Here is a 9,169-nt window from a genome sequence, read left to right on the forward strand (position 1 = left end):
TTATTAAATGAATAAATATATAGTCTACTGACTGTCTACATTGATGACACTTTTACAATAGTTTACGTTGTTTACACGTAAACGTAGAGTATCATATTTTACGCGTAGATGCACAACCCTGCTCTGAACGCTCTCGCGTCGCTGTTGGTAATTAGCGACGCGCGAGATGAATGTGCGCGCATCGTCCGGTTACCGATCACCGCCGGCCGAGACCGCCACCCGGCAAGACGGGGGCGGCTCGCGGTCGCGCGCGCGCGCGTATCGATCGCGCCGCCGGCCAGTGGCAGCGGCATAATCAGGCGAGGCGCGACGTCGCGAGGACGCCCGCCGCCACCGCCGCCGCTTCCGCACGACTTTTGCAGTTGGTGCGCGGCTGGCTGGCCTACCGGCTCGTCTCCACTCACGTCGCCACTCACCCCCGCGCCGTCGTCAGGCTATTATGTCGCCGCCGCTTCCTGGCTCGTAGTGATCGTTTAGCTATCGTCGCGGGGGCGCCAGTCTGGACGGTGCGACTCACGCCTGCCTCGGGAACGGAGAGATTCGCGCCTTCTCCTCCCCTGCATCCTTCTACCCCCAAACAAAGAGAGAGAAAGAGAGAGAGAGAGAGCGAGAAAGAAAGACGAATGTATCCGCAGGTAAGGCGATCATCCCCGTCGCTGCCGTATAGACTCTCTCGTTTCGCTCTCGCGCGATTTTGTTACCACCATGCGAACGGCGAAACCGCCACGCTCCGTAATTCGGAGCTCGCGCGAGAGGAAAGGAGAAAGGTGGGAGGGAGGGAGGGAGAGAGAGAGACCGAAATGTTGAGAGACTGTAATTGAATTGAGCAGGTTCGATATCGTCGCTGCGCGCGACGTTTATAACCTGTCGCGAGCACATTGGCAGTCAATCGCCATCGACTTGCCAATTATATACAACGACTATACGAGCCTATGTCCCGCGACGAAATTCCGAATTTGCTAATTTAGCTCGGTTTATCGACCGTTTGGCTGTCGGGCAACGTCGCGAAGAGCTGACCGTCGTGTGAAAAAGAAAAAAAACCGTCAGTCATTTTTTATCACACTTCACCTTCTCTCTCCGTCTCTCTTTTCGCGTTTTTTTAACAATAGCTTAACTATCCAGACCCACATATTTTTGTATGGGAGTACACGTCAAATACACGTTCGTGCATTGACATTTACCCTCTGTCGCGCGTTACTCTTTATTATAATTTTAAATATTTTCCTGCCAAGGACACGATATTCCCATGTATTTAATCAAATAAAGATTTTATTATTAACACACTGCCGAACAACGCAAATTAATAACGCAATTAGCAACCTCTTTTTTTATACCTCCGCCTTTTTCAGTTCAAAACCCACAGAGAAAAAAATATTAGTTAATTTTCAAGCTAACGTAATCATAATAACGAATTCAATAACAATGAATTATGCGTGCAGCTAATGTATAAACTATGCTGCGTAATTCAGTTAATAAATAATTCAAAGAGCGAGCACTGTGTTTCTCGATCGAAATGAAACGGTTGGTCATGAAATGAACGGATTTGTTACGACTGTATGAGCAGTCACACACACATACACACACAAAATCGTAAGAACGATTTGTTTATATACCCGATCTCATCTCACCGTTTCGAGTTTCGATGTCTCTCAGCGTCGAGACGTCCGGCGGTGTATGACACCGTGCGATACCGATACCGGTACCGTCACCGGTACCGATACCGCGACACCGACACGATAGCATTACGCATGTAAATCGCGCGACGGCGGCGGCGGTGGCAGCCGGTGCCGATCGATGCGGCGGCGGCGGCGGCGGCCCAATTCTGAGCGTGCCATAAATTTCGATCGTCGATACTATCCGAAATGCCTGACGCGGCACGACCGACGGCTCTTCGTTTCGGGCTCGGTATGCTGGGACCGCCCCGCGCGCGATCCGCAAAATTTCGACGATCTTTAAGATCTGACGCCAGGTGTGAGGCTCTCGGGGGTGCCTGACGCTCGGCGATCCGCGAAAATCCGCGATTTTCCGCGTTCGACTTCGCGCGAGAACGCGTCGGAACGCCACGCGCCGGTTTTCCCGAAAAATCATTAAACCTGAGTTTATTGAAATAGCGGTGGAAATGTCGGAGACTGGCACGTCTTAAAATATGCACGGAAACCAGACTCTAATTCTACATTTAATGAGAGGAAATCAGTTTTTGAAATTTTATGTGAGGAAGATCATTTCTTCTCTCCCGGAAACGTTAATAGATCATGAAGTTTGTTGAATTTATTTTTTGTAATAGTCACTTTTATTATATACTACTTTAACCTGATTATATAAACTGTAAGACCTATTTTCACAATGTGTGGTTACCTAAAGGTTAAAAATTACCAAGAAGTTTATTGTTTAACGACGTTTGATTAGGACTTAACCATCAAGTTAACTTGATGCCAACTCAACTGTACATGTACACGTAATCTTTAGTTTATTTGATTTATAAGCTTATGAAAGTGTGTTTTAATTAACTTTCAAGTTTTGGTCAATCTAACTTTTTCGTTAGCCATATATTATGAAAATGGATCTAAGTTATTTTTGTGGTTTTCATTATTCAGGGTCTGCACCAAGTTCCACATGCACTGGATCAATCATTTGTATATAATTGATAATTCCCGTGCTTTTCTATTTTTTATTCCAATACGTGCTAAATGTTTGATTATACAATTGAGTATGAATCTTTACAGGCAGATAATACCGATTTATATTCGAGTGAATTATTCGGAGCAAAAAAAAGACGGAGCAAGTCCATAATTTATGACGCCCACTTTGAATATGAAGATATATCTAAAGGAAATTTTACAAATTATGGACTTATTCTACTCTCTCTTGCTCCGACTGCTTTCATTCTTCTCTTCTCATACCCTTCCGCTAGAAGTAACTTCAACTGAAAGTCTCGAGCAGTCATTTACAACCCCTCTCAGCTATTATAATCAATTCACTTCAGACTAGCGTTAGATATATTTCAAACAATTCCTAAGGAAATCTCAAAGCGAAACTTTTATTTCCGCGGAGTGACTCTCGTTCGCGCCGTTCGGTTTATCAGTCTCTTCGACTTTTATCGACTTATCGGTCTTTACATTATCCTTAGTAGTTTTAGAGTTTTTCTCTCGCTTGTGCAAATCGGCACCGGAAGAAACGATTTCGCGAGTAAAAGTATATCTCTTCTAGTCCGTCTCCTCCTCCTCCCCCTATCTCTATCCCGCTCATCCGGCATGCCATTGTCGAACAATGGCGGATTTTAATATAACGCATCCGCGAACGCAAACGCATCTTCGCGACGGCGAGTTTTTCATTTAGTACTACTTGTCGAAGCGGGATCTCCGGGGACAATCACGAGAGCAATGTCGGGAGAGGGCTGAGAGAGCTGAGAGAGAGAGAGAGAGAGAGAGAAAAGGATCGAGGAAAAAGGACACAGGACGCCTCCTCTCTGCGCGCTTTGCAATTTTAATGTCGGCATTGCCAGTGACGATTTTTTGTTTCCCTTCTTTCTCCATGTTCGAATCGAGTTCGAACACTGGATTTATGTTCCCGCTATTACGGAAATCCGCGAATGTCGATATCGCTTATTAAAAATTCTGAGAGGCGCCGCAGGGAGGCTTGTCCTAATCCCCGTTTTCCCTAAAGACGCGGTAAACACTTCTTTATTCCATCCGTAATCGAAGCCGAAATGCCAAATGATTTTGATCCAGTATATAACCTAAACGAAGAGAGATAATAAAATTTTTATATTATACAGAATGTTACGCACCGTATACAAACTAAAGAAGCGTGTTTCTGTTATAAATTGCAGTAAAAAATATTCTATGAACATGAGTTTAAATCAAGATCGTCATCCATCTACAAGCATTTAAGATCTATAAATATTATAATAGCAAAATTTTTTAAACTATTTTTTTATTAAAAATGGAGCATAAGAAAGAAAAGATAAAAATAATTGTTCAAATTGACATACTTTAGTATTAATATGCACAATGATGCGATCTAAAATTATAGATTGACACGGTGAGTACTACCGGGAAAAACCGGGAAAACCTGGAATTCTCAGGGAATTTCATTTTTACCCTTAAAAATCATGGATTCTCATGGAATTTTACTGGTACTCAGGGAAATTTTTTGAATTTTTTAAATTTAATTTTATTCCTTTAGAAAGTAAAACGTGGCCCCATATCGAAGAAGGCCCCTGATATTGAAAATTATTTTAAAATTGATATAAATTGTATAAAGACTTTTCAATCCAAAAAACGATAATCCGGAAATAATAAATCAGGCATTAAGAGTCTAATAACGCAAAACTTGGTGCGTGAAACAATTTAATCTTTACATATGTAGTTACATCTCCATACAAAATTTTTCGAACGTAACGAAAGATTTTGTATGGAGATGTAACTACATATGTGAAGATTAAAATGTTTCGCGCATCAAATTTTATACGTTATTAGAACTCTTATAGTGCCTAATTTATTTTAAAACTGTATTGAGAAATTCTCTAATCTTACCTAGAATTTTGAATAAAATTCCTGGAAAATCCGGGAATTTTCAGGGAATTCTATTACAAAATTTGAGTACCCATCCTGATTGAGCAATTGCATGAAAACTATCATGATTGTTGGTTATTTCGTCTGCATTTATTCAGCTTGAGTATTAAACTTTCTAAATTTTTTTTATATGACACCACAAATAAAAATTTAAAAGTGTGAGATAATTTCCAATAATTTCGCTTAGAGAATCATCGAAGATGAATTAATCTCGTTTTGAATTGAACCATAATATATTCAGAACAATAATGTTCTACTTCAATATAAATTGATACTTCATTATAAATTTTCTACTTTAATTTACATAAAAGATATATCCTAGACAGCATGCATGTCTAGAATCGAGACAAGACTGCATCTTATGATATTTAAAAGATGATATTTAAGATATTTAAATAACGCCTTTAAAACGTCTTTTAATGATGTCAATTTGAACAATTTATTTTTCTTTTTTAGTTTCTTTTTTTAATAAAAAATATTATTTTAAAAAAATTTGCTATTATTATAGACTTTAAGCACTTACTTATAGATGGATATCATGCTGTTTGTGATGCTCCAATACGTCATGTATAATGTATATAAATAATAGGTACTTAATTATTCTGATAATTAACTGATATGATTGTTGTTAAATATCAAAAACGCACTTGCGTTGCATTTCACGATTTTAATACAGTATAAATGTTAAATCGTCGTGTTTACCACGCCGCTCGAGTACGGCGAACGATGTGCGCATTACCGCGGTATGCGTTTATGATGCTAAAAAAGAAAATCGCGTCTGTCTAATATTGTACGTACATCGCTCGAGTAAAATTACAGTACGTGGCTCGCGGCCTCCCTTTTCCGCCGTCTTCCTTCGTCGCTCTTTTCGCGCTCTTTCTCTCTCTTTCTCTTTCTTTTTTTACTTTTTTCCATTTTAGACTTACCATCTGGCCCTTTATGCGGTCTTTATGCGCGCGTTACGCGAGGCGAAATTACAGGCGGGCTAATTACATGCTGGTCATGCGATTCGCATATACACGGGGGAATGCGTCGGCGGCGATTAAAAGGCTAAAGGAGCGTGTCGCCGGGTCGTTTTGATGACCGACCTATCCTGCGCGCGAATGCCGGACCGACGCTCATATCATGCAGGCCTTTGTGAAATTTTCTCACACTGTCCGTATCAATTAGATTGGTCTATTCAAAGAGGCTGCGAGAACGCATTTTTCCCGAGGCTGAAGTAAAGAATGTTGCCGTGAAAAATGAGTAATATACATGTTAGTATAGATAGTCTCGCTTGTCGGACACTAAGAGATTTTACATTACGGTTGAAAGACAGAATTTCTGTGCAGCTTAGAAGTTCCCATTCTTCTACCGCATTGTAATAGTCCGTGTAAAGAGGAAAGTATTGCAGCAACAAATAATGGCCGCAACTTTTTCTTTCTTAGAAAGTTTTCCTTTCATGATTTATATATAAGCCTTTCCTGAAACAATCGATTCGATCAGATTTGTTGGTAGATAGTGTCTCGAAACTGACTACCAACTGACATTTTTGCAGTTATTCAAATCGTGCATTCGGGGAACATGCATCGACAACGATTAAAAGACTAAAAGAGCGTGTCGCCGGATGACCGATCTATACCTAACCTTGTATACGAATATCGAACCAATCCTCTTATTTGCAATTCTGCGAAATTTCCTCACTGTCGCATCAGTTAAATCGATTAGTTTGAAGAGGATACGAAAGCACTGTTTTACGAAGTTTCACGAGAGCGAAAAGTTTTATTATTGAAAATTGAAAATGTATACATTAGAATAGCTTCGTACACACAAAAAGATTTTAAGTTATAGCTAAAAGATGAGGTTTCTATATGCAGCTTAAAACTTCTCACTCTTCCGTTACGTTCGTAAAAAGGAAAAAGGATACTGTAACAACAAACATAACGGCTACAACTTTTCCCTCTCACATAAAGTTTGCCTTGACGCTTTTTTTGAAACAGTAGACTCAGATATGCGGGTAAATGATATTTTAAAACCAACCGACATTTTTCCGACGGAAATCTGTCGCGAATGCAGTCTCCGTAAATTTCGCGACCGCGAAACGACGTGCTCTTCGTTTTTTGCCCGTAACTCGAGAGTTGAGAGTTTTTTGATCGACTACACGGCGCGGCGGGAACGTCTTTGGCGTTCGTCGCATCCATCCTCGAACTCCTCCTATCTCTGGTTCTAATCATCCGAATGTCGCAAAAAGCACAGTCATATAGGAAAATGATCCGCCGTTTCCGCCGTTCTCGGACGCAACTCGGCAAAAAAGAGTCGCACGTGGAACGAGCAATTTATTATCACTATGGGATCGCGACGTTTACTTTCGGTCATTAGTTATCACTCATGTTTTGCTTTATCTGCAGATCTACGAAACGTCGACCCGTGAATTCGTCAGAGCCGATAAGAGGAGAACGATAAGGCACGGTACACTTTTCGCAAATGAGGTGTGTTCGAAGTGTCGATCGCGAAACCGTAAAACATTTCTTCACTCTTTCACAGTCCTTTTATGATTCCCCGTAAAAAATTTCCGTGAAAAAAAATCAAATTAAATATAACGAGAGATGATATTTATATGCAGATATTTTTTTTAAAAGAATTTTCATTCCAAATTCGAAATTTCGCGTTTGGCACGCTCGCGTAGACACACCGACGGCAATGTTATGTACATACCGTGCGGAACATCTCTTTGTCTCTCTTCGATGAGAGATGGCGGTCCGGCCGAGCGATCAAAGCCTTCCAGAGGCCTAACGAGCCTCGAATGACGTCGATCGCTTCTGTTCTCCGTCGTCGTCGCAAGCTTCGATGAGCAGCTTTTTCCATCCCGCTGTGGGCAGATCGCGCAAAAGCTCGGTTTTCCCTTTTCATGATGTAGGAAAGAGAGAGAAAGAGAGCCCTCCCTCTTCGGGTTCGGTCCACCGTGACAAGGATAAAATTAGATCGACGACACTGCCGATCTGATCTATCCATCTTTCTCTCTCTCTCCCTCCCTCTCTCTCTCTCTCTCTCTCTCTCTTTCTCTTTCTACTTGTCATTTTTCTAGCTCTACCTTTTCCTCCTTTTTTTACGTTATCAGGCAATTCGGCGAAGCGCGCGCGACAGGCTAAGGACATTTTTTTAATCAAACTTACGAAACTAAATTATACTATCCCGCATGTCGAAGGAAATTGAATATTTTCGCACCAATCGATGTTTCCTTCCTTCATTCTCGTATATCGTCCATTACGTCAGAGTTTATCACAAATGACGAAAGAAGAATCGCTCTGCATCACTTCCGTAATACCTACTTTTCTCATAAGCGAATTGTGCTTTTGAACTTTCGAAAAGCTTTAGAACTACTAATTTACACAATGGAACAATACATTTATAATAAAAACGTTACGATGATTTATAATAAAAACGTTCTACGATGTTTACTACGATTTATTATATATTTTAGAAATAGCGGGGTACCAGAAAAGTCGTAGTTGCGCCATGTATTCGTCTATTACGCAATCTAATCTAAAACGGGATGAGAATCCGTTGGCTTTTGCTATTCTTAGAGATGCAAACTTAATTCCAAGTGACGTACTGCGTTTCTTAAGGACACTTTAACTTTAACTTGCAGCTAACGAGTTGTAGATATATACAGGCGCGCGCGTGTGTCTCTATAGCTCCGCAGCCGTTCGATGCCTTGCCAAGTAATTCGTTTGGATTTTCCCGCTTGGACGCTATCTATCTCGGGTCCGTATGCGCGTCACTGTCGCGTCGTGGTGTCGGTGACGTTAGAAACATAACTCCGTCCAAGAATACAATAAGCGGCCAGCATTGTGGAATGTAATTAAGCTAGCGTCGCTGATGGAAGACAGCTAATGTCAAATTACAAGGAGCGTTAATGGCCACCACTTTCTCTCTCCCTCTGTTCCTCCTTTCTCTCTCTCTCTCTCTCTCTCTTTCTCCCCCCCCCCCCTTACTCTCCTACGTCCTTCGTCGCTTGTCGCTCTTGTCAAACGATTTACCTGCCAGCGTTCAATCTTGTTGCCATCTAGGCTTCAGATGACTTATTATCTTATATTGATGAATACACGGGTGTCATATATTAATGGAAGAGAAGTCGAAACACAAAAGATGATTAAGTGCGTTAATTTGTTACCCGGTGAAAATTCACGTTGCGTCATTTTAACCGGCGATTATCCCGGCAAGTCCCGTTATTGAATTACAGAGCGTGCGGCTGTCAGAAGAGCGCGCGATCGATTTTTCGCGCTACGTACTGGATGGCGGGCGGGAAGTCCGCGTGCCGGTAAACTGCTCCCGCGGTTCTAAATTATAGTAGTTTCGGGTCGAAAGTTCGGTCCGAGCGCCGAGCCACCGTTCGTGGACAATGCGATGTTCACATATGATGGTATGGGAATCCACGGCCGGCGAATCCACGCCGTATACGCGCGCCCGGCTATAGCCAAAGTTTTGAGATATAGGAATACTTGTTTTTACAAAAGCGAGGCGCGCAATCGCGTTAAAAGCGCGTGCAAAATCCAGCGTCGTTTAAGTCTCGTCGGTCGTGAATAATCTCAGATGGCACCGCGAATGTCTGAGAG

The sequence above is a fragment of the Wasmannia auropunctata genome, unplaced genomic scaffold (genome assembly GCF_000956235.1).
Source record: "Wasmannia auropunctata unplaced genomic scaffold, wasmannia.A_1.0 LD336048.1, whole genome shotgun sequence".
Taxonomy (NCBI): Eukaryota; Metazoa; Arthropoda; class Insecta; order Hymenoptera; family Formicidae; genus Wasmannia; species Wasmannia auropunctata.